This window comes from Hippopotamus amphibius, chromosome 1, assembly GCF_030028045.1.
Source record: "Hippopotamus amphibius kiboko isolate mHipAmp2 chromosome 1, mHipAmp2.hap2, whole genome shotgun sequence".
Taxonomy (NCBI): Eukaryota; Metazoa; Chordata; class Mammalia; order Artiodactyla; family Hippopotamidae; genus Hippopotamus; species Hippopotamus amphibius.
Genome location: NC_080186.1, coordinates 21,347,505 through 21,372,964, shown reverse-complemented (window position 1 = coordinate 21,372,964; position 25,460 = coordinate 21,347,505). Strand labels below are relative to the sequence as shown.

General features: G+C 43.1%; 1 protein-coding gene and 1 long non-coding RNA gene across 3 annotated transcripts in view; one reads left to right on the top strand and one right to left on the bottom strand.

Moving 5' to 3' along the window:
* Positions 1-365: 365 nt before the first annotated feature.
* LOC130829159 (uncharacterized) lies at positions 366-9,285 on the bottom strand. Its single transcript, XR_009047465.1, has 3 exons — positions 9,199-9,285; positions 1,512-1,763; positions 366-971 (listed from the first exon to the last, which is right to left on the bottom strand). It is a non-coding gene; the product is annotated as an uncharacterized LOC130829159 (long non-coding RNA).
* A 460-nt stretch (positions 9,286-9,745) lies between these two features.
* The window catches only part of WASF2 (WASP family member 2), a 76,529-nt gene continuing 60,814 nt past the window's right edge, over positions 9,746-25,460 (top strand). For both annotated transcript variants that reach the window (XM_057701864.1, XM_057701875.1), the window contains exon 1: positions 9,746-9,913. The gene's annotated coding sequence lies outside the window, so the exon portion shown is untranslated. The remainder of the gene's footprint in view (positions 9,914-25,460) is intronic.

Below are 25,460 nucleotides of genomic sequence, written 5' to 3'. Positions count from 1 at the left end.
AAATACTCATGTGTATTTTCATAACCTGTTTGTGTCCTCATTCATGCAATGTGTATAGAGCACTTACTGTATGCCAGATGTTCCAGGAGCTGGGATGGACAAGGGACAAGCTGAACCTGCCTGATTAGTGGGGTAATGATTCCAGGCTGGGGTCTGGATTTGAATTCTGGTTCTGCAACTTCTTTGTACTGAGTCCTGGCTCAGCCGCCAGCTTGCTGTGACTTCAGGTAATTTACTAAATCTCTCAGTGTCTCAGTTTCCTCATCTGTAAAATGGGAAAACTAATAGTACCAGGCACAGGGACTAAATGGGTTAACACATGGAAAGTCTCCGGCACTGGATAAGCATTTTGTGTCAGCTATTATTATTACAGAGTTCACATTTTAGTGGGGAGACAGATCCAATTACACAATTAATTATTTAATTACAACAGTGATAAATACCTTGAAGGAGCCGCACAGGTCTGGAGGTGGAGGGCTCCCCAGAGCCAGGGATGATCTGGCTGAGCTGAGTGGTGCTGAGCGGGCTGGGGCTGGCCACGTAACACCAGAGGGAGGGCGGGTCATTTGAGGCAGAGGGGTCTCTGGGCAGGCCGACCCTCAGGCAGGAGGTGCTGAGAGGTCTGTACTTCTGTAACTTTACCTCTTTGAAACCTCAAAATGGAGCTGAGAAGTAGGTCAGGCAGATTCTCTGCCCCCATTTTCCAGAAAGGGCACTAAGGCCCAGAGAGCAACAGCGACTTAGCTGGTCAGTGACAGAGCCTCCTGGTTGTTGCTCTGCCCGCACTGATCCAGGGGGCTGGAGGGGACAGGCTGAGAAGAGGCCTTTGTCCCTTCGCCTGCTGGGGTGGGAGCAGCAGGGGCTGAGGCCGCAGCTGGCCACCAGCAGCTGTGGCGGCCAGAGCTGCATTCCTTCCCCTGCCAGCAGAGCAAGTCCAGGCTCATGGCAGGGGCTGGGAATGTTCTTTTTGTCTTAAAAAAAAAAAAAAGGCACTTTAATCAACATTAAGTCGTGACTTCAAACAGACACAGCTCCCAACTGTCCTCCCTAACCCTGGGTCTCTCCAACTCCCCAGGGTAAGCCCCCAGGCAGCCAAGTTTCTGGGAAAGGGAATGAGGCCTGGACTTGGAGTCCAAAGACGTTGTGGTGAGTTCTGGCTCAGCCTCTAACTTGCTGTGTGACCTCGGGCAGGTCACCAGCCCTCTCTGGGCCTGAGTGTCCTCTGCAAAACAGGGAAGGGAGGATTGGATGACATCAGGTGTGGGATGGGGGGGTGGGGAGCCCAGCAACCAGCTTCAGCCAGCTGCAGCAGCTTTGCTGCCCTTCAAGTTGAAGGCATTGGGGCCTCGGGGGTCCGGAAGCTGGGGACAGGCAGCCTTTCATCTCTGCTGGCCCAGGGTCGCTGCAGGTTGGCAGGCCCCACATCCCGAGATCGCGTTTCAGGCTGGAAGGGGCCTTCCTGTGACCTCAGCCAGCCAGCCCTGCCCCTGCCCCCTCCTCCCCATTCTCACCAGAGGGAAGCAGGCAGCATCCCGCCCAAGGTCACTGGCCAGCAAGTGGCTGTCCTTCGGCCTGCCCTTCCCTCCCACCCGAGCCAGCCCCCACCGGCCTCCCACTGTAAAGCCTCAGGTCTCCTGGGCCATTAGGAATCTGCCAGGCGAGGCGTGGTCTTTTTCCTCTCTCTTGTTTCTTGGCTTGTTTTCCTGGTTCTCCAACAGCCGCCTCCTGCAAAAGCCTCCGGGTGCGTGTACAGGAACATTTTTCTTTAAAAAAAAAAAAAGAGAGAGAGAGAGAAAGAGAGAGAAATGCAGCCACAATTTGGGTAAAAAAGCAACCAACTCCTTAATCCTCCCCTGTAACCTCTGGCTCCTCAGCGGGGTTGGCTCCAGCCGCTGGGAAGGAAGGCCCTGCTGGGGTGAGAGGCCTGGGCTTGTTTCCCGCCCGCCCCCTCCTCAGCTGCCTCTGTTCTCCTGCAGGGTTTGGTCTGATTTCTGGAGCCAGGAGGAGACAAGCTGCAGGACTCAGCAGGGCTAAGAAAGCATGGAGGGCCTGACGAGGTTGGCCAGGGCCTCTGCCCCTCTGCCCACTTGGCCACCTTCTAGGGAGGTTACAGGATCAGGATTTTTCCACCCCTAACCCATTGCCTCTACTCCCACTTTCATTCCTTTCTTCTCTCCTAGGAATCGTTGGTCTCTCCACTGCAAGTACCCTGCAGGTTCCCTGACCGCCATCTCCCATCTCACTGCTTCGTTGTCCAGTACAGGGCATGGCTTTCTTTTTGTGAAAGCCATACCCTTCCACACTCCAAGGCTCCGTCCACTCAGACCCCTCTGCAGAAGGGGCACTCAATGTCCCTGCCACATCTTGCTCTGTCTGCAGAACCCTTAATTAATTAGCTGTTGCAGCCCCAGCACCTGGGTCAGTGTTTGAAACATAGTGGGTATTTGGTGTCCCTTGCATGAATGAATTCAAACCACAAAAAGGTCTCTAGCAATATTCAGAGTGATCTTGCAAAAGGGACATTTGATCATATCACGTCCCAGTTAAAACCCTTCTGTGCCTCCCCAGCACCCTTAGAATCCAGTCCGACTCCCTCTCTACCTCTTCCCATTTGCCAGCTCTCATCAAAGGATTTCCTTTTTTCCCCAACGTGCCATCTTTTCTCTTGCCTCTGGGCCTTTGTACTTACGTGAAATTTCCCCTGCCTGACACACCCTTCCCCAACTCTCACCTGGCTGATTCCCTCTGGCCTGTCACCCTGTCAGATTACCCAATAGCAGAGCAACACGTATTTAGGACACCAGCAAAGCAGGGGAAGTAAAAACATTATTTAAAAAAATAATTTGATGTTTGATAATTTAAAAAAACATTTAAATAGTATTCATGGGAAAAATCTGAAGTTTATTGGAGTTTCTTACTCTCATTTTAAAGTTAGTTTCATTTTTCTGTTGAATTTACGTATGGGTTAGGGCAGTGGGAGGCGACATAATCTGGCTCTGATCTTTAAATCTCAGCCTAGACATCAATTACTCCTCCAGGAAGCCTTCACTGACCCCTTGACAGGTTTTGGTCTCTTTTTTTGGTAGTCCGAAAGCCCCTCGGGATTTTTCCTTAATATTGCTATTTTTGCTTTACTTGTTACTTTCCATCCTCTGACACCCAGCTGTAAGCTCCCTGGGGGCCCAGTTAATTTCTTTCCACCTCTATATCCACAGTGCCCAGTAAAAGACCTGGCATAGAACTGACCCCAGTATGTTATTCTCTAGCCTTTATTGACTCAGTTTCCTTTTCAGGGTCTGCACTATACATCATATTCTATGTCTCCACTTCATAATTATCTGAGGAACTCCTACTCACCCTTCAAGACCCCACTCAAATAACCCCTTCTGGTAAGCCTGCCCTAATTGTCCAGTTAAGTTCTATGCTTCTGTAAGCTCACAGCTCCTGCTGCAATTGGTGTCTCCTTCTTTTACTATAATTTTTATTTATGTGTTTTTTCCCTCACCAGATTGGGAGCCACTCAAGGGTAGAGACTGGGTGTATTGATCCCTGGGTCCCCAGAGCCTTGTACAGGCCTGGCCAGAGCCGTCAGCAACACGTGCTCATTAAATAGACTGGAAGACGTTACAAAGGAGGGAAAATTCAGGCAGGATTTTGAAGGTGGGAGGAAAAAAAGAATAACATGTACTTACTGAGGGCATAGAGTCAGTACAGATAAAGGCAAATAAAACTACCACTGAGAGCATCACAGTGTGATGGGTAAGAACAGAGATAAGCTTTGCCTCTCATTGGCTGTGTGGCCTTGTGCAAGTTATAGAACCTCTCTGTGCCTCAGTGTCCTCATCTGTAAAATGGGGATAGTAATGGTATCCACCTCACCAAGAATTAAATAGGCTAATATATGCAGGGTACTGAGAGCTGTGCCAGGCACACATGGGCACTGGGTGTGTCTGCCATCACTGTTATTATCTCCATTGCTGAGCGCTTTGGTTGTGCCAGGCACTTTCACCTAGCATCTTACTTAGTCCTCACAGCAACCTGAGAAGAAGGGATTGTTGTGTCCTTTGACAAAGAAATGAGGGGTAAGCAGGCCAAACAGCTTGCTAAGGGCACTCACTGGGTAAGTGGCAGGAATGGGATTTGAACTCAAGTCTTTCTGGCCTTCCGCCCACCCATGTTCCTTGACTGTGTGGCACCTGCCTGCAGGAGGAGGGGGAGGGTGAGAAGATGGCACAGTGGGAAGGCAGGGAGGCTTCACTGAGCTGGGGCCTCGGGAGCAGAGCGGCAGGCGTTTTTCTAGAGCTTTCATTTCCGTCTGCCTCTTCTGAGCAGGTGAAAAACCCCACAGAGGGCCCTTCACTGAGTCCTCCCCCTTCTCCTACCCCTCCCAGCGCTGCCTCATCCCCCACGCTGGGAGGGGGGAGGTCAGGCTTGCAGTGTGGGGGATGCAGAAAAGGGGAGTGAGGTGGTGGGGAGGCATCATTCCAGATCCTTCCCCTCCAGCACCGCCCCCCACCTTCCCCATCAAAGTCACTCTGGGAGGAGAGAGCATTCCAGGTGGAAGGAATGGCAAATGCAAAGGCTGTGGATTCAGGATGTGGAGGCGGGGAAAGCCTGCAAGCTTGGCTGGAACCGAGGTTCGGCGGCCCCCTGGGATTGCTCAGTGGAGAAGAACTTGTTTGACGAGAAGGAGAGAGGGGGAGAGAGAGAGAGAGAGAGAGATGCAGTGGACCCAGTCAGAGCGGAGGATGCCAGAGGCAGGGCAGTGGCAGACCATGCTGGCTTTGAGCACAGTACACTCCACCCTCTTGCCCTCAGGCAGGGGTGGTGTGGAGGGGTGAGGGTGATTCTCGTCCGTCCCTCTGCTTTGAATCCCTAGAATCCCTTGGCCAACTGTAGTGTGCCATTCCTGTACCAGGCATTGGCTTGTGCCGTTTTTAAAAAAATATTTTATTTATTTGCTTGCCCCGGGTCTTAGTTGTATAGGCAGGCTCCTTAGTTGCGGCTCACCAGCTCCTTAGTTGTAGCACCGGGGTTCCTTTGTTGCAGCATATAAACTCTTAGTTGCGGCAGGCATGTGGGATCTAGTTCCCTGACCAGGGATCAAACCCAAGTCCCCTGCATTGGACCAGGGATGTTCTGGCTCATGGCTTTTTATGCATTCTTTCACTGTGTTTTCCCTCCAGCCCTACAAGATCAGTATTATTCACTCCATTTTATAGATGGGAAAACTGAGGCTGGGACTTCCCTGGTGGCGCAGTGGTTGGGAGTTTGTCTGTTTAAACCCTGGTCCAGGAAGATCCCACATGCCATGGAGCAACTGGGCCCGTGCGCCACAATTGCTGAGCCCATGTGCTGCAACTACTGAAGCCTGCTCGCCTAAAGCCCATGCTCCACAACAAGAGAGGCCACCGCACTGAGAAGCCTGCACACCGCAACAAAGAGTGGCTCCCGCTCGCCACAACTAGAGAGAGCCCACACAACTAGAGGGAGCCCACACACAGCAATACAGACCCAACACAGCCAAAAATAAATAAATAAATAAAATAAAAAATAAATCTTAAAAAAAAAAAGAAAAAGAAAACTGAGGCTAAGACTTCCCCAAGGTCACACAGGCATGAAAGGCAGATCTGGGACTCGAATCCAGGACTGTTTCCAGAAATGGCAATGTGCCTGCTATACGCTATACCAGCTTCAGCTGCTTTCCTGGAGTGCTTGCCATCCCCATAGCAACAAGGAGAGGAAGCCTTGTGCTGATGGCACTTTATAGTTTATGCAGGATTTGTTTTTTCTGCTCCTCACAACCCTGTAGGCAGAGCTATTATCATCCCTATTTTATAGATAAGGAAACTGAGGCTCATAGAAAGGGTGTGACCTGGTTTGGAACAATTAAGTGGCAGAGCTGGGACTCAAACCCGGTTCTGGTGACTCTACATGCCTTTTCGCTTCCCCTTGCAGAGGAAGAAGTTCTGTTCCCTGATCTTATCAGCCTCAGGGGACAGGGAACAGGCAGGGGTTATTTTTTACAATTGGGGGAAAAGGAATGGGGCTTGGTCTTCAGAACCTGGGATTTACTGGCCATGAATTATTTCACTGTTCCAGGTGATAACTCCTTGGGTAGTAGAGGCAGCAAGCCCTCTCAAGTTCCAAGACTGGGTTTAATATTCAGCCATGCTGCTTCTTGACTGTCTGGCCTTGGGCAAGTCACTTAACCTCTCTGTGCTTCCTTTATCTCATTTGTAAAATGATGATAATAACAGGACCTAATTTATAGGCCTGCCATAAGAATTTATGAGTTAATGCACGTAAAGCACTTAGCACATGGCTGGCACATATCAAATGGTCAGTGTTAGTGCTTATTAATATATATACACATGTTTTTTTGGCAATGCCGTGCAGCTTGTGGGATCTTAGTTCCCTGACCAGGGATTGAACTTGCACCCTTGGCAATGAAAGTGCGGAGTCCTAACCGCTGACTATCAGGGAGTTCCCAATATTAGTATTAAGAGGAACAGTGCCACGCCCTCTGAAAGCAACCTATCTTCACTGCCTAAAAGGAGAAGCGAAGGCGCCTGTTGCCAGACAAGCTTCAAGCAAAGCCCCAGAATCTTTTCTACTCCCGGTAGTAACTGCTGACATCAATAATGATAATAATTATTAAGGTGAACATTCAACAACTACTACTGTGTGCCTATCACTGTGCTAACTACTTCACGTTTATTATCTCATTTAATCTTCATAGCTCTGGGAGACAGAAGCAATTAGGATGCCCATTTTACAGCTAAGGAAACTGAGGCTCAGAGAGGTAAAATCACCTGCCCAAGGTCACACACTGTTAGGAAGTGGTATAGATGTGATTTGAACCCAGGCTTGCATGGCTCCAAAGTCTTCTATGACAATTAAGGTCAGATGACAATGTGCCCAGTGCACAGGCGCTTACATCAGCTCTCTCCAAAATGCATTTACTGGATCTGCTGCCTCAGGTTCGCCTCCCTGTATGCTGCAAAGACCAAGCATCATTTATGGAGTGCCTTCTATGCGTCAGAATGTTTCATACACATTTCCACATTGAATCCTCACTCCCCACCTTATGCCCTTTTATCACCATCCCCATTTCTCAGAAGAGTAGCTGAGGCACAGAGAGGTGTGGTGACCGCTTAAGGTTACATAGTCCAAGGTGAGGTGGCAGAGCCAAGATTCAAATCCAGGAAGATTTGCCTCAAAGCTTGCATTCTTTCAGGGACTATCAGAAAAGAATAGAGACCCTTGGAGAAGGCCTCACTTTCAAAGCCACGTTCCCTCCCCTGTAACACCTTATTTGTTTAGGCCCTGAGCAACAGCTCCACCCTCCCTCCCCAATGACACTATCCCTGTTGGCCTAGATGCCTTCCACACCCTTTCTCTTGGCCTACAACATTTCTCCCAACCACCAGCTGCTTAGTTAACCCCCACTCATCAACTCACTTCTTCAGGAAGCTTCCTGTGTCCCCACCCCATTCCCTGACGTTCACTCTCATAAACACATTGTACTTTGCCTCCTTGTTCCTTATCAAGGTTTCGAACTGCATTTTTTTTTTTTTTTAATTTGGTTGTGCTAGGTCTTAGTTGCAGCAGGCGTGCTCCTCAGTTGTGGCTTGTGGGGCTCAGTTGCAGCATGTGTGCTCCTTAGTTGCAGCCGATGGGATCCTTAGTTGAAGCTCATGGGCTCCTTAGTTGTGGCATGCAAACTCTTAGTTGCAGCATGCATGTGGGATCTAGTTCCCCGACCAGGAGTTGAACCCAGTCCCCCTTCACTGGGAGTGCACAGTCTTAACCACTGTGCCACCAGGGAAGCCCCTCTAACTGTACTTTGATTTGTCTGATCATTTGTTTAACAACTTGTTTCCTCATCAAACTGTAAACTCCATGAGGGTTTGAGTCTGTTTTGCTCACTACTGTAGCTGCACCACTGGCAGGCTGCCCTACACATGGTCAGTGTGTAATAATTTTTTACTGAATGGATGAATCTGTGAATGAATAAATAGCTATCAGGCACTTCACACACATGACTCAATTCCACAATTAACTCACTGAATCTTTACAACTGCTCTGTTGTCCCCATTTTAGAGAAGACTTAGGTGAGGCTGAGATCTAGAAAGTAGTGGAGCTTCGATTCAATCTGAGGTCAGTCTGCCCCTAAAGTCACTGACCTCTGCATAGCACCTGCTGCCTCCCAGCACCCAATGGCCACAGTCAGGATTTAAATAGTCACTGGTTGTCAGACCACACGGCCCAATTTGAGCTTGGAGGTCACTGACTCAGCGGGCACTGGGGCCTTGTCAGCACCACCCATTTGGTGGTTTCTGTCCTTCTAAAGTCTTAGGCTGCTTCCCCTCCCACTCCCTTTTTGGCTTCCTTCCTTTCCAGAGAGGGAAAAGGACTAGGAATTATAGCCAAGGAAGCCCTTCTGAGAAAAACAATCCTGCGGTGAAAAGAGCCCTGTTCTGAGAGCAGACAGACATGGACTTAAGTCCTGGAATGAAGACTGCCCCTCTTGGAGCTTCTATGTCCTTGTTCAGGATTCCACCTGGGTTTCTGAACTACCTGTCATCCCTTACCCACTTTCTGATTCCTAGACCCCCAGAAACACCTCGGGTGCACCCCTAGATCACTTTTCCCAGGAACCTTGGTTATTAACAACAGCTAGGGGGTGGCCTGTGCCTAAATCTATGGTGACAAGAGACATGGGGGACTGGCCTGGTACCCTTAAGACCCTCCCTGGAATGCTAAGGGGCTGGGGGAGGGAAGTCTTTCTCAGGGGACACCAGACCTGGAAGGAATAAATACAGGAATGGAAGCCAAAAGATACGGGTTTGAGTCCCAGGGTCGTTTCAGATTTCCTGGGTGACTCAGGGTAAGTCATGTAGTTTTCAGTTTTCTCTTCTGCAAAACGAGGATAATATCTGCCTTCCAGAGTTGCTCTAGAGAACTGAGGCACAATGTGAATTTGTCACATTGATATCCAGCCTGTAACCTTTTACAATCTACAAGACGCACACATACACACTCATGCATGAATTCTTAACAGACACTCCAGGACACCAGGCAGACATGACTGCTCCTACTTTGTAAGTAGGAGACAAACTGAGACCCAGGTAAGTTCAGACAGTTGTCTGAGGTCGCAGAGTGCGGTGGCGGCTGAACCAGGGTCCAACTCACCTGACCCTGGCCTTTCAGAATCAGCTCCCAATCCCAGGACCCCGGGCCTCTCCCCGATGGACACTTTGGCCGCGGGCTGGAGTCTATGACTCACTCTCCCCACCCTACTTTTTGCCGGGCCTGAGACCTGGAGGGAAAGGATAAAACTATCAGCAACTTCAGGGGTGTCCATAGAAAGTTCATAGGCTTAGCCCCTTCCTTCCATCAAAGAAACTGGTTATTTGAATTCTAAGAAGAAGAATTCACCTCTCAATACACTTTATACGAGTTTTTACACGTTCTTAGTCGGGATTCTCCTACTTTGAATTTAGGAGTTGGTTTAGTTTAAAATACACCCCCACTTCACTTGGTTTGCCCCGTGCTGTTTACTCCGATTACGGAAGTAGCTCGGGTGGAGCTCCCGGGACAGTACCCTTGAGTACGTCGTTTGCGTAGCTATTTAACTGACATTCCACTCAGGCCAATGGAATGCCCGGAAGCCCCACGGGGGTGGGGCAGAGAGCCAATCAGGGCGGTTGGCGGGGTGTGGCTGCGTCCCAGGGCGGGGAATCGCGTAATGGCGGACGCGGGCCGGGCCAGCACGGCTGGGGGCGTAGCGCGCTGAGGGGGGTCTGGCTGTGTGGCAGCCCGCGAGGCGGCCCGCGAGAACAGACCCCGTGCGGAGAAGGGCGGTCGGCCAGCCCTTCTGTCGCTGAGGGCGACCGCGCGAGACCAGGTGAGCAACAAGTCCCCGCGGGCGGGCCCGGCCCCGAGGCGCCGGGCCCGGTCGGGCCGCCCCACCCCAGCCGCGCAGGGTCCCGGGGGAGTGGGTGCCGCGCCTCCTGCCGCAGACCCGCAGAGACCGGGTGAGCGGTCAGAGCGGGGTGGCGTCTTACAATACACTCCCCTCCCCAGGGAGAGGTGTCCCGGAGATCCCCTCAGAGGCTTGGAGCGGCACGCGAGTCTGTGAAGCTGCGAAAGTGCCCCATTCTGACCTAGCCCTGCCGCCAGCTCGCTGTGTGACCTTGGGCAAGTCACTTCCTTCTCTGGGCCTCGTTTTATCCATTTGTAAAACGCAGGCTTTGCAGGCAGATGTACATGAGTTGGATCCCAGATGTTGTCTGAGATCTTGGGCAAGTTCTCCAGGCGGAGCCTCAGTTTCCACTTCTGGTCCATGAAGGCATTGAAGTGCTCTTTGAGACCTCTGGCCTAAGTTGCAGAGTGGCGAAGAGGAGAGAGTGAGTGAGTGAGTGTGTGTGTGTGTGTGTGTGTGTGTGTGTGTGTACAGGATGGTCTGCAGAGTTGAGGAGAGTTGACTAAAGGGGCCCATCGAGGAAGGCTCTGGATGGACCCCAGGCTATAATGGGGTGGAGTCCGGTTGTCTTGGTCCTCCAGGATCCTAGAGCCTCTGAGATGGGGTAAGTTTTATACAGTTCTTCATAGAATCAGAGAAGAGGAAGGAATCCTTTTGGGGGCTATGATTGAAATTTAGGCTCAAAAGAATTCAGAAGGGTTAGGAGGAGGGGGAACATTTATAGTGCTCCTACTATGTGTCAAAACATATATTCTTGTTTAATTTTTACGGCCTCACTTGAGAATTTACACATAAGGAAATTAAGTTTCAGAGGAGTTAAGTAACTTGCCCAAGGTCACACAGTAAGGTGCAGAGCTTACCAACATTAAAGTGTTTCCTTTGAGTCACTGGGCCAGGAGTAATTGTCCAGGTAAAGGAAGCTTGCTTTGTCACAGATGGGGGAGGGTTTGGGTCCCAGACACTTGAATTGACTTTTGCCATGGAGACGGGCTGGGTCTTGATCTCTGGATGATTAATTATAAGTACATCCCCTTTGTTCAGTCTCTGAGCTGCAGAGGATCATTACTAAATTGTAAAAGTCACTTTAAAGTGTGTCAGAGCTCAGTTTGAATGTTGACTTTATGGCCTGTAGAAGAAAGTTCACCGACTATTGGTGCATAGACTTGACTTTTGGTTCAGAGTGGTGCCAGCCCAGTAACTTTTTGTCTTCTCTAAGAAGGCTAGGTTTTCTTGGGATGGAAGAAATTTCCCATTTGTTAGTGTGAATGTCTTTGGATTCCTGGGGTGAAAGGTTCAATAGCCGGCCTCTTGATTAAGTGAAATACTCCTTTCTTTGTGCTCGCTGTTATTTGACTTTTAGATGACTGAAGATTGTGGACTTGGAGTGGGTATTATAAGTAAATTGCAACCCTTAATTTTTCCAAGCCTCAGAGCTTTTGATTAATCAAAATGGTAGGACGGCAGTGTGTATTGTTCTCATATGTCAACGGTAGGGAAGAAAATTGGAAGAGGAAGTTGCTGAGAAAGAGGGCGTTTCTTAGCATTGGAGCCAATATGTATTTCTTTGTTTGAAATTCTAAAACCAGAAAACCAGCAGCTGAAGGAGGAAGGAAGGAAAGAACTGTGAAACTCTTCCCGTTGAAATATCTTTAAGGACTGTTCCTGTTGCTGTCCCCTGTCCGAGGCTCTGCTTTCACAGAAAAAGTCAATTGTAATTTGTTCAGTGTTCAGAAGTTGTATTCTAGAATGAATTTTAAATCTTAAACCTTCTGAGATAATTTTTAAAAAATCAGAACTGAATATGTTTATCCGTGGATGATTCTTTCTCTCAACATAGTTACCAACTGCAGTCTTTGGTTTTTTTTTTAAAAACACTGTGATTTAAATTAGTGGATTTCAACCTAAGAGGAATTGATCTAGATATTGGATAATGCAAATGTCCCCATCACTTGAAAAACATGTAATGGTGTGTTTGTTTTTTTGCATTTTTAAAAGTCTTTAACAAATAATGCTTTATTTTACGGGATTGTGTATGTGTGAATAGTTAAGACATTGAATTTATTGCATGTGAAGATCTACATTCACTCTCAGTGTTAGTTATATTTTCTATGTAAGATTTAGTTTTAATTAGTGTACCAGTCTACGGTATCTTGGGGCCAAAGAAAAAAAAAAAAGGTTCTTGGGACCAGTTGTGCTTCTGAATTTAGAATTTTTTGAATTTTGGGAAAGGAATATGGTACGTATACTGTATGTTATGTAACATCCCAGAAAGGTGTGGGGCAGCACCTTGTAATCAAATACATTACTATTTCTGCAGTAAAATGTCAGAATGTTTACACCAACTGGGATAAATAAATACTATAAATAGCCTCATGTCATTTCATGCCAGGATTTGCCGCCAAATGAATAATGGAAAACTTGTTTTTTACAGCCTTTTGGATTTTGGAATTGAAGTTAAGGGATTGTGGACTTTTATGGATAAAACTTATATGATGACAAGAACAATTACAAGGAAAAATATTATAAACCAAGCTAATTTTAAAGTCATGGATCCTAGAAACAGTATTACATAGAAGACACTTTTTCTTTCTTTCATGTGGCAATCTTATTCTCATTAATATATGCCGATATGCATTTTTCCTTAAATACCAAATTTTACCTTTTAATACCATCATTGGGCCCAGTTTTAGATGTTTGAATGACACCCTGCGCTCTTTTTTTTGAAAGTAATTTATAGGGTCTTGTGCTCATCAGTTTTTGTATAACAATTAAGAGAATTATGCCTTTTCCCATATAATTCAGAGAAAGACAAATCAGGTGAGGATCTGTAGATTCATATTTGCAGAATTTAAAGCTGATGTTCCCTTCTGGGTGCTCTTTAGTATGAAGTCATTGCTGCTGGATGAAATTTATATAAAAAAATTTTTAACTTTTAATTTTTTAAGCCTCCACAATTTGTACATCTTAGTAAGGAGCTTACTAAAATATATATAATTTAGGGTATTTTTTATTTCAAGTGTATGCTATATGAAAGACTAGAGTTTACCAGCCTTATGAATTTGGGTGATTTCTTTAAATGGCAAAGGACCTAGGAGCAAATTTACAAGAATTCAGTCTACTCTTTGCTTTTCTTGGACACTTCAACTATAGAGTGGTATTGCTGGAGGTTGAAGAATTATTTCTTTTCTTTATTTTTAAATATCTATCTATTTACTTATTTATTTGGCTATGTAGGGTCTTAGTTGCAGCATGAGAGCTCTTTTGTTGCAGCATGCAGACTCTTCATTTTGGCACGCAGTCTTCTCTTTAGCTGTAGCACGTGGGCTCCAGAGTGCATGGGCTCAGTAGTTGCAGCATATGGGCTGTCTAGTTGTGGTGCGTGGGCTCTAGATCGCAAGAGCTTAGTTGCCCCAAGGCATGTGGGGTCTTAGTCCTCCAACCAGGATCGAACCCACGTCCCAGCATTGGAAGGCAGATTCTTAACTACTGGACCACCAGTGAAGTCCCTATTTCTCTTCTTTAAAAGAAGGCCCTTGGCAGCATGAATTTGAGAGATTCTGGCTTGCAGGACAAACAGCCACCTGATTTGAGAGCCTCAATTCATCCTCCTACTTGGGGTGTCTCCACAGTTCCTGAGAATGGTACTTTCACTGTCTGGAAGCTAGAAGGGGTGTGGAACAGTGTATCAGGAGTTGCAGGTGCAGTTGGTGTGTGATTGAACTGGGGAATAGGAACAGTTGTTATCTGTACTACCTCAGTTTCTTCTGTTTTGTAAGAATTGATAATACTGCAAAAGGGTTACAAATTAGTGAACGAACATACTATTACAAGTTACTCTGTTGTGACTGTGGGTAAGCTCTTCAAAACAAGAACTGTGTCTTACACTTCTTTTGTATTCTGTAAAGCCTGAAGACCAGGGCTTCAAACTTTTGTTTCATCAGAATTTATTGTCAAAAAATAAATTCTGTTTGGGAACTCTGATGTCAGTAAACAACCAAGGTTGAGAAGCATTGAGGTAAGCACATGGTAGGTGTTCAATAATTAATTTGCCTTTGGTTCTGGCATGAATTGGGTAGGGTGGAAGAGGACCCAGATTTTTTATGAAGTAAAATTTTGCTTTCCAGGATACCAGCACACATCCAACAGTTGGCAGGTCTGGACACATAGTCAGTTCATTGCTAGTTACTCTGCCAGGATCTCCACCCTGATTTTGTGATCTAGACAAAAGATTAGATACAGGCTTGTCAACAAGCAACTGAAAGTTTTATTTAATCCTTGGGTAGTGGCCTTACTGATGACTAAGATTGGTGACAATTGCTAAATGAAAGAATTGTTAGGGATTTGGGTCGGGAAGGTGGGTTGCTGGGCACCAGTGATGCCAAGGGAAGTGGAAAGTTATAATTTGACTGTGTCCCCAGCACATAACACAATTATGGAACATAATTGGTGTTCCATAGTTTTTGTTGACTGAAGAAATGAATGGCTGTTTGGAAAGAGGCATATACACTGTGAAATAAGATGCTTCCTACTCATCCTTCAGAATTGAACTAAGATGTCATCTGTTCTGTGAATCATTCCTAGGAAAAGTTGAGTGACTCCCTTGTATGTCTTCTTCATTAAACCATTTATCAGATATTGTCAAGTCAGATATCAGGCACATTATAAAACTCTTTCCCCTACCTGATAGTGAGCTCCATAAGGGCTGGGCTGTATTGTTCATTTTTGTATGACTGGTGCGCAACACACAATAAAGGCTTTTTTTTTTTTTTTGCCACGTGGCATGTGAGATCTTAGTTCCCCAACAGGGGATCAGACTTGTGCCTCCTGCTTTGGAAGCAAGGAGTCTTAACCACTGGACAGCCAAGGAAGGTCCTAATAAAGGCTAAATAGATGCTAGTAATGTTTAATTTAGGGCACTGTCTTTACTTATCCTTGTAGGCTTCTCTTTCTTCCAGTTCATGGTCTTTCCTTTTCAGTTCAGTTCAGCAAACATTTATTGAGAGGTAGGTCCTTCTTGGGCCTTGGGGTAGGGTTTTTCATCCTTGGTACTATTGACATTTTGGGCTGGATAATATCCTGTATTGTTGTAGGCCGTCCTGTGCATTGTAGGATATTTAGCAGTATCCCTGGTCTTTACCCACTACTTAGTATCACAACCCTCCCCCCCGCCCCCAGCTGTGACAATCAAAGATGTCTCCAGATATTGTCAAATGTCCTTTGGGGAGCAAAATTGCCTCTGTTGAAAACTATGTCAAGGGTACGGGTAGTGGGGTCCTAGAGGGAAATGAGTGTAGATGTCCTCACGTGTGCACTATCCTTTCCTTCCTTCTCTCTGGTTATACAGTCTCTTGTCTCTGACTTTTGAATAAGAAAGAAAAATGAGGGAAATCAGGAGGTAACAGCCTTAAAAAGCACCATTATTTTTATTCTGTTCAAATTTTATTTTATTTTATTTAAATATATTAGAGTAGTACAGAGAACTGAATTATTTACACAGATTTTTGTAAAATCAATTTCTGTCACTGATTAGGTGGAGTAAAGAACTACTAGAATATTACTACCTTGAATAAAAGACTCAGCTTTTCTCAGAAAAGCTGTTTAACACCTAAAACCAGCATTGGTTTTATAGAGAACTTGCCAGGACTTGTCAGGATTCTTCTCAGCTAATTTTTGAGCTTCATGGCTAAGATATATCTTTTAGTGTTCCTACATAGATACTTTATAACTCTAAAAAGCATGTTTAGCTAATAAGTATGTTTTTCTAAGCTCAGTATTTTTCGTGATAGGTAGATTGGTCAAGGCAGTGGTCCTTGGTCCCCGTGGGTATTCATAAAATGATGACAAATTAGTAGTAACTCTGGGGGACTTCTCTCTTATGGCCAGCCTTCTACAGTATAACATAATCATTCGTATCTTAGTCACCATTAAAGTGAAGTTGAATGAGTGGTTTTTTTCCTGTTCCATTTGAAGTTATGAATAGTACTCTAGAGAATTCAAATGTATGGTTATGAATGGTATCTCAGAATAGTTACCATTTATGCAAATGAAACACACTTCTTAACTTAGAAACCAAACAGAATTGAATTAGAAAAGAGAAGAATGGAAACAAGAATTGTTGAATGCTTGCAGAGGAAATAATGTTCAAATAGAGAGATACCTCAGAAAACTTTGGTCTCCATCACATCATGCTTTCTATACACTAATAAAAACAGTTTGAGGTTGACGGGAGAGGCTAGTAAACCTTGCCTGTGATATTGCTTTTCAAGCTGTTTTTCTTTTCTGGTGAAATATGGGAAAGCCCGAGACATACTCTCTTAATTGTGAGATTAATTCTAGTTGAACAGGATTAAGTTTCTTATTTGTAGAATATAGAGGCCCTTTACGGAAGAAGCAGTGGTTCAACTCAGTTCCAGTTTGAGTGAATATGTGTGTGTATATGCACACATACCTACTTACGCATACTTTTATGATGTAGCTTACGGGGACATTTAAACTTTGTAATTGACACAGTAAAGTAATGAGCAATTCTTTTACTTGTATTTAGAATTGAGACCTTTTTCTCCTGTGATTATGCCATTGTTCTAGCAAGTGCTCAGTCTAGAAAGCTTTCTCTCAAATTATATCTTGAGTAATTGTTTTTAACTGTGTAGAAGGAGGTCTTAGGTCATGTCCATGATATTCCCTTCCATTCACAATTGAGAACTGTAAATAAATTTCCCTTTTTAGAATATTAATAGTCTTTTTTTTTTTTTTTTTTTGGGCACACGGGCTTAGTTGCTGCGCGGCATGTGGGATCTTCCTGGAGCTGGGATCGAACCCATGACCTCTGCATTGGCAGGCGGATTCTCACCCACTGCGCCACCTAGGAAGCCTAGAATATTAATAGTCTTTCAAGAATAGTTTCCCTGATAACAAAGCCATTTGTGGAATTATGAGAAGTATAAGACCAACTTCACCCCCTTTTTACCTTTAAAGTTCTTTCAACACTCATTGGGTGATAATTTGCAAAGCATAATGATATATATATATATATACATACATATATATATAAACAATATATACATTTTAAATTTAATTTATTGGCGGTGTTGGGTCTTCGTTGCTGCGCGCAGGCTTTCTCTAGTTGGGGCGAGCAGGGGCTACTCTTTGTTGAGGTGTGTGGGCTTCTCATTGCAGAGCACAGGCTCTAGGCTCATGGGCTTGAGTAGTTGCAGTGCATGGGCTCATTAGTTGTGGCTTGTGCACTCTAGAGCATAGACTCAGTAGTTGTGGCGCACAGGCTTAGCTGCTCCATGGCATGTGGGATCTTCTCGGACCAGGGCTCAAACCCGTGTCCCCTGCATTGGCAGGCGGATTCTTAACCACTGTGCTACCAGGGAAGCCCGCACAATGATATATATTGTTAGTCAGTACCCAGCATTGAGATAAATTATGTTAGTAGCTACATTAAAAAAATATTATTTATTTATTTGGCTGCACTGGGTCTTAGTTGCAGCACACAGGATCTTCCTTGCAACATGTGGAATCTTTAGTTGTGGCATGTGGGATCTAGTTCTTGACCAGGGATGGAACCTGGGCCCCCTGCATTGGGAGTGCCAAGTTTTAACCACTGGACCACCAGGGAGCTCCCAGTAGCTACATTTTGTACAGATACACAGGCTCAGAGAGGTAAAGTACCTTCCTTAAAGTCACTCAACTAGTAAAAACAGATTTGAGATTGAACCCTGTCCTTTTTTTAAATGAGATTTTTTTTAAAGGTAAAATTTACATACAGTAAAATGCATAGAAATGCAAGTATATAATTAGATGCGTTTTGACAAATGTAGACACACGTGTGGCCAATACCCAATCAAGAGATAGAACGTTTCCATAACCCTCCAGAGTGCCCTCGTATCCCCTTCCAGTCAGTCCCTACTATCTTATAGGCAACCACTGTTGTGATTTCTATCCTCACATATTACTTTTTCCTGTTTTTGACTCATACAGTATGCACTCTTGTTTCTGAATTCTTCTGTTCAACATAAAGTTTTTGAGCTTCATCCACGTTGATGTGTGTATCAGTATGAACCCAAGTCTTTTGGTGCATATCTAAAATTCTTTCCAACAAACTGTAATTCCTAATTTGCTAATTCTTACATCACAACCAATTTTTTTGCTTTAGTATTTGCATGTAATTTACTTCCTTTTTCTAATATACTAGATTTATTTGTTTTTAAAATATCTTTGAAATTACAAAAGTAATATGTACTCATTGCAACAAATTACACAATCACAAGTGAATAAAGAGTGAAAGTTTCCTCAGATTTATTTTTATTTCTGCCTTTTTCCAATTATGAAAATAAGTGCTCTTTGTTTAAAAAAAAAGCCAAATTCAAAAAATATGAAGCGGAGAATAAGAATCACCCATAATACCACTAGTTAGAATTTTGATATAGTTTCCTCTTTCTCTGTACTTTGTTTACCATGACTGAGACCACAGTTTAGGGATTTTTAGGCTTCTCTTCTTATATTAGGTTCATCACATCCTCATTAATCTTTTTTTTAATACTTTTTTTATACATTTATTTTATTTATTTATTGGCTGCGTTGGGTCTTTGTTGCTGCACACGGGTTTTCTCTAGTTGCTGCAAGCGGGGGCTACTCTTCATTGTGGTGCACAGGCTCCTCATTGTAGTGGCTTCTCGTTGTGGAGCACGGGCCCTAGGCGTATGGGCTTCAATAGTTGCGGCACACGGGCCCAATAGTTGTGGCTCACGGGCTCTAGAGCACAGGCTCAGTAGTTGTGGCACACGGGCTTAGGTGCTCCGTGGCATGTGGAATCTTCCCAGAGCAGGGCTTGAACCCTTGTCCCCTGCATTGGCAGGCAGATTCTTAACCACTGCACCACCAGGAAAGTCCTCAAGCAGCCTTTTTGAATACTTACTGTACACTCCATCACTCACCTCATTCTTGCATACCCAGCACCCAACATTTCTTGCAGAGTAGGAGGCAATTAGTTCTGTGGTTATGAGTATAGATTCTGGAGTCAGTCCATCTGGTTTCAAATGTAGGCTCCTCTACTTACTAGCTTTGTATGTAGCCTTGAACAGTGACTCTCTTAGCTTCAGTTTTCTCATCTGTAAAGGTGGGGACCTGTCTAATTCTGTAAAATACGGAGCACATCTCAGAATTTTAGAAGGATTAAATGACATCATTACTTAGTCCATTGCTCAGATAATGTTAACGATTGTTATTATAAATTAAGACAATCAATGGCATGTTTGATTGGATACATCATCTATCTAGCCCAGAATTCTGCTGCTTGTGGGAAAGGGATGAAAATGTCAACTTCAAAATTTAGGGCTGTGTTGCCCAAAGTTTATAATTTCTCTTAGGAAGGAGGTTCTTATGGAAATGTTGCCTATGAATTTATCTAGACTATCTTTGAATTATTTTTTCTTACATTCTGTACTCCCTGTCTGAGTAATGAGTTTTATTACTTTATATACTGGATTGGGTAGTAAACTATTACTTTTTATTAGTCCTAATAAAAGTAGTAAGTGTATACCGTGTGCCAGGCATTGTGCATATCTCTATACTCATAGCAATCCTTCAGATTAGTTATTTAGAGTTGAAAAAAGTGAGGCTCAGGGAAGTTAAGTAATATGCTCACTGTCACACAGCTGAGCCTACTGGGATTAGAACTCAATTCCTTCCTCCCTTCGCTTCCTTTCCCTTCGCCTTCCTCCTTCCTTTCCCTTTTTAGACCTAAAACTTCTGTCTTTCTGATTCTAAAACCTGGGTTTAAAATTTTTAAATATACTTTATTATTGTTTCTTTAGACTTCTTACTACATTGTAACTTCTAAGATTTGATGCAGTCTACCATTTCACACCCTTTTTGTTTCATAGTAATGTGTCCTTTATGTATCGATATTTAAAAATATGTATGCATACATAAGCTCCTCTGTCCTTTGGTTTTTTGAGATACCCTTCTAGGCCATCTCTATCTATTTTACCTTTTTTGTGCTATGATGACCACAACTGCACATTCTATTCTAGGTACAGATACGCTTTGGTTTGTACAAGGGCAGGATAATGTGTTCTGTGTTTCCAAAGCTTTCATAATATAGCCAGCATTTTGTTGCCTTTTTGTAGCTGTATTCAGGATAAGTCCAGGGACTCTGAAACCCTTTTCTTGTATTGTAACAGGTAGCCATAGAGCTCATCATCTGATAATTATAGTTTGGACTATTTTTCCATTACTGCATTACCTTATTTTTGTCTACATGGAAGCTATTTTCCACATTTCTCAACACACAACTTTGTACCATCATGTTTCTAGCTACTGCTTTAGAGTCATCTGCAAACTGAGATTTCACTAGACAGTTTTTTTCTAGGTAATTTCTAAAAAAATGTTACTAGTGATAGGTTTCAACATTAATCCCCAGGGGACCCTTTTGTTTATACACCTTCATCTAGAGGAGGCACTATATCAGAACACTCGTATTTATTTTTTTAAAGAACTTTTATTGAGATACAGTTAACAGAAAATAAACTGCATATATTTAAAGTGTACAATTTGCTATTTTTTTTCTTATTAGTAATGTAAAGATGGCAGTCCCAGTCTCCTAATTCATTCCCCCCCATCCCTCACCGCTTTCCCCACTTGGTGTCCATATGTTTGTTCTCTACATCTGTGTCTCTGTTTCTGCCTTGCAAACCAGTTGATTTGTACCATTTTTCTATATTCCGCATATATGTGTTAATATACGATATTTGTTTTCCTCTTTCTGACTCACTTCACTGTGTATGACAGTCTCTAGGTCCATCCATGTCTCTACAGATGTCCCAGTTTCATTCCTCTTTACAGCTGAGTAATATTCCATATTCCATTGTATATATGTACCACATCTTTTTTATCCATTCATCTGTTGATGGACATTTAGGTTGCTTCCATGTCTTGGCTGTTGTAAATAGCACTGCAGTGAACACTGGAATGCACGCGTCTTTTTGAATTATGGTGTTCTCGAGGTATATGACCAGTAGTGGGATAGAATACTTCTTATTTCTGCTTCTGAATGAATTCTCTGGGGGGAAAATTAGTCTTCTTTAATAATAATTGCTGTCTTCAGTACTCTTTGGAAGAGTTTTTTTTTTTTAATTTTAATTCTATGTAATTTACATTATATCATGTATCCTCTCACTTCAGATATGCATATGTGTTACCTGAAGCCTTGCAAACAATAGGTTCTCTGTAAGGCTTTGATATAGTAAATGTTCAACAATAAGATAATAGCCAGTATTGGGTTATTAGTTTAACATTCAACAAGTAATTGTTGAGTATCTGTTATGTGCCAAGTACAGAGAATACAACTCAGTGACTATGAGAGGCAAGGTCCCTGCTCTCATGCAGTTTAAGGAGGCTTGGATAGACAATAAACAAATAAACACATAAATAAAATATTGAAAGATTGTGATATGTTAGGAAGAGAATAAAATAGGGTGCTATAATAGAGATAATAGAGGAACTTAGAGATGGTCAGGAAAGGCTTCTTCAAGAAGGTGACAAACCGAAACTGAAGAATGAAAATGAATAAGCCAGGGCTTCCTAGGTGGCGCAGTGGTTGAGAATCCGCCTGCCAATGCAGGGGACATGGGTTCGATCCCTGCTCCAGGAAGATCCCACATGCCGCGGGGCACCTAAGCCCGTGCGCCACAACTATTGAGCCTGCGCTTTAGAGCCCGTGAGCCACAACTGTTGAACCCATGTGCTGCAGCTGTTGAAGCCCATGCACCACAACGAAGAGAAACCCCCACTCACCGCAACTAAAAAGAAAGCCCGCGCACAGCAAAAAAAAAGACCCAACACAGCCAATAAAGTAAATAAATAAATTTATTTAAAAAAAAAGAAAGAAAATGAATGAGCCAAATGAAGAGATGAGGAAAGAGAGTCCCAAGGTAGAAGGAACTAAGGGCAAAGGCATTTCAAAGCTTTGTAGGACTGATAAGTTTTATTTTTAAGTAAAATGGGAAGGCTTGGTGGGGTGTTTTTGTTTTTTTTCTTGCCTTTTTTTTGTTTTGTTTTCCATTGAGATACTTGCAGTTTGTTTTTGTTTTGTTTTGTTGGTTTTTGGGGTTTTTTTTTTTTTTTTTGGCTACACCGAGGGGCTTGTGGGAATCTTAGTTCCCTGACCAGGGATTGAACTTGCACCCTCGGCAGTGAAAGCGTGGAGTTCTAACCACCGGACTGCCAGGGAATTCCCTAAAAAAACTTCTTACTGCAAAAGGTCAAGCATATATAAGAGTAAAGAAAATGGTGTAATGAACCTCTGTGTATCTATTTCCTAACTTCAACAATTGTTAATGCATGGCTAATCATTTTTTCCTCTAATACCCTATCTCCTCCCCAGTGTTATTTTTTCAACAGTTAATATAACTTTTATTTTTTATCTTTTAAGCTTTATTGAGATATAATTGACAAATAAAAATCTTATCTAGGTATACAACATGATAATTTGTATACATTGTGAAATGATTAACCACAATCAAACCAATGAACATATATTGATCCATCACCTCAGGTAGTAACCATTAATAATGTAACTTTTATTTAGAATTATCTTCTAGCCTGTAGAGTACAGCAGTTTACTTGAATTAACAGTGCATTCATTTCATTTTTACAGCAGCTTTATTGAGATATTATTGGCATACAGTAAGCCACATACACTTAAAATATAAAATTTGTTTTTTTTGGTTTGTTTTTTAAGAGAACTTTATTTTTTGGCTGCATTGAGTCTTCTTGCTGCACATGGGGTTTCTCCAGTTGTGACGAGTGGGGGCTGCTCTTCATTGTGGTGCACGGGCTTCTCAGTGCAGTGGCTTCTCTTGTGGAGCATGGGCTTCAGTAGTTGCGGCAGGTGGGCTCAGTAGTTGTGGCACATGGGCTTAGTTGCTCCGTGGCATGTGGGATCTTCCCGCACCACAGATCAAACCCATGTCCCTTGCATTGGCAGGCAGATTCTTAACGTGCACCACCAGGGAAGTCCCAAAAAATTTGATAACTTTTGGCGTATGTATATACCATTAAAGCCACCACCATAATTAAGATAATGAACATATGCATCACCCCTAAATCTTTCCTCCTGCCCCTTTGTAATCACTCTCCTGCTCCGATGCTCACCCCCACACCCCCAGTCCATAGGCAACCACTGATCTGCTATCACTATAAATTATTTTGAATCTTCTAGAATTGTGTATAATCATACAGTATGTGCTGATTGACAGGGGTGGAGGCCTGGTGTCTTTCCTTTGGGGTAATTATTTTGAGATTCATCCATGTTGCAATTTTCACTAGTTGCCCAGTAATAATCCACTACAGGAGTATAGTAATTTGTTTATCCATTCACCTGTTGATGGACATTTGGGTTGTTTCCAGTTTGGGGCTATTACAAATCAAGTTGCTATGAACAGTTGCGTGCAAGTCTTTTTGTGGACATTTGTTTTTAATTTTTAAAACTGAGAGTAGCATTGACATATGTACACTACCAACTGTAAAATAGATAGCTAGTGGGAAGCTGCTGCATAACACAGGGAGATCAACTCGATGATGGGTGATGACTTAGAGGGCTGGGATAGGGAAGGTGGGAAGGAGTCGTGGGAGGGAGGGGATATGGGGATATATGTATAAATACAGCTGATTCACTTTGTTGTGCAGCAAAAACTGGCACAACAGTGTAAAGCAATTATTCCAATAAAGAGCTTAAAAATACAAAAAAAATACAAAAAACAAAACCGAGATACAATTTACATGCCAAACAATTTAGGCACTTAAAGTATGCATTTCATTGTTTTTTAGTATATTCACAAGGTTATGCTGTCATCACTGTTGTTTAATTCCAGAACATTTTTGTCACCGAAGAAAGAAACCCCATATCTATTAGCAGTTACCCCCCATTCCCCCCTCCCCACAGCCCTAGACAACCATTAATCTACTTCCTACGTCTATGGATTTGCCCATTCTGGACATTTCATATAAATTCAGTCATACAATATGTGGTCTTTTTTGATTGGCTTTTCTCACTTAGCATAATGTTTTCAAGCGTTCATCATGTTGTAGGCTTGTATCAGTACTCCATTCTATGGATGTAACACTTTTATTTATCTGTTCGTCAGTTGACGGACATTTCAGTTGTTACCACTTTTTGACTGTTATGAAAAATGGTGCTATAGCATTCATGTACAGAATTTTTGTGTGGACATATGTTTTCATTCCTCTTGAGTGTGTACCTATGAGTAGATTTGCTAGGTCATATGATAACTCTGAGGAGCTGGCAGACTGTTTTCCAGAGTAGCTGCAGTATTTTACATTTCCACCAGCAGTGTATGATTCCAGTTTTTCCACATCGTCATCAATATTTCTTACCTGTTTTTTTGATGATAGCCATCCTAGTTGGTGTGAAATGATATCTCGTGGTTTTTTTATTTTTGTTTTTGAAGTAAAGTTGATTTAACAGTGCTGTGTTAGTTTCTGGTATACAACAAAGTGATTCAGTTATACATACATATATTTTTTTCCAATTCTTTTCCATTATAGTTTATTACAAGATGTTTAATATAGTTCCCTGTGCTATGCAGTAGGACCTTGTTGTTTATTTTACACATAGTAGTTTGTATCTGCTAATCCCAAACTCCTAGTTTATCCTCCCCCCTGTTATATCATGTTTTGATTTCCATTTTCCTAATGACTAGTGATATTGAGCACTTTTCGTGCTATTTGTGTATCTTCTTTGGAGAGTGTCTATTTAGATGTTTTACCCATTCTTAAGTTGAGTCATTCATCATTTTATTATAAAGTTGTTGTAGCTTTATATGTATTCTGGATACAAGTCCCTTATCAGATATGGTATGTAAATGTTTTCATTTCTGTAGGTTGTCTTTTCACTTTCTTGCATGACATTTAAAGCACAAAAGTTTTAAAATGTTGATGAAGTACAGTTTATCTACTTTTCATTGCTTGTTTATGTTTGGGCTTTTTAGGTGTTGTATCTAAAAAATTATTGCCTAGTCCAGAACTGCAAAGATTTACACCTATGTTTTCTTCTTAAGAGTTTTATACTTTTAGATCTTATATTTAAGCCTTTGATCCATTTTGAGTTAATTTTTGGTATGGTGTTAGGTAGGGGTTCAACTTTATTCTTTTGCATATGAGTATCCAGTTGTCCCAGCACCAATTATTGGAAAGATAATTTATTCCCCATTGAATTTTCTTGCATCCTTGTCAAAGCTATATTGACTATAAATGCATGGGTTTATTTGGGGGTTCTCAGTTCTATTCTGCTGATCCGAATGTCTGTTCTTATGCCAGTTATCACACAGTCTTGATTACTGTAGCTCTTTTATAAGTTTTGAAATAAAAAAGTATGAGTGCTTCATCTTTGTTCTTTCTTTCAATATTGTTTTGACTTTGCTGAGTCCCTTGTGCTTCCGTT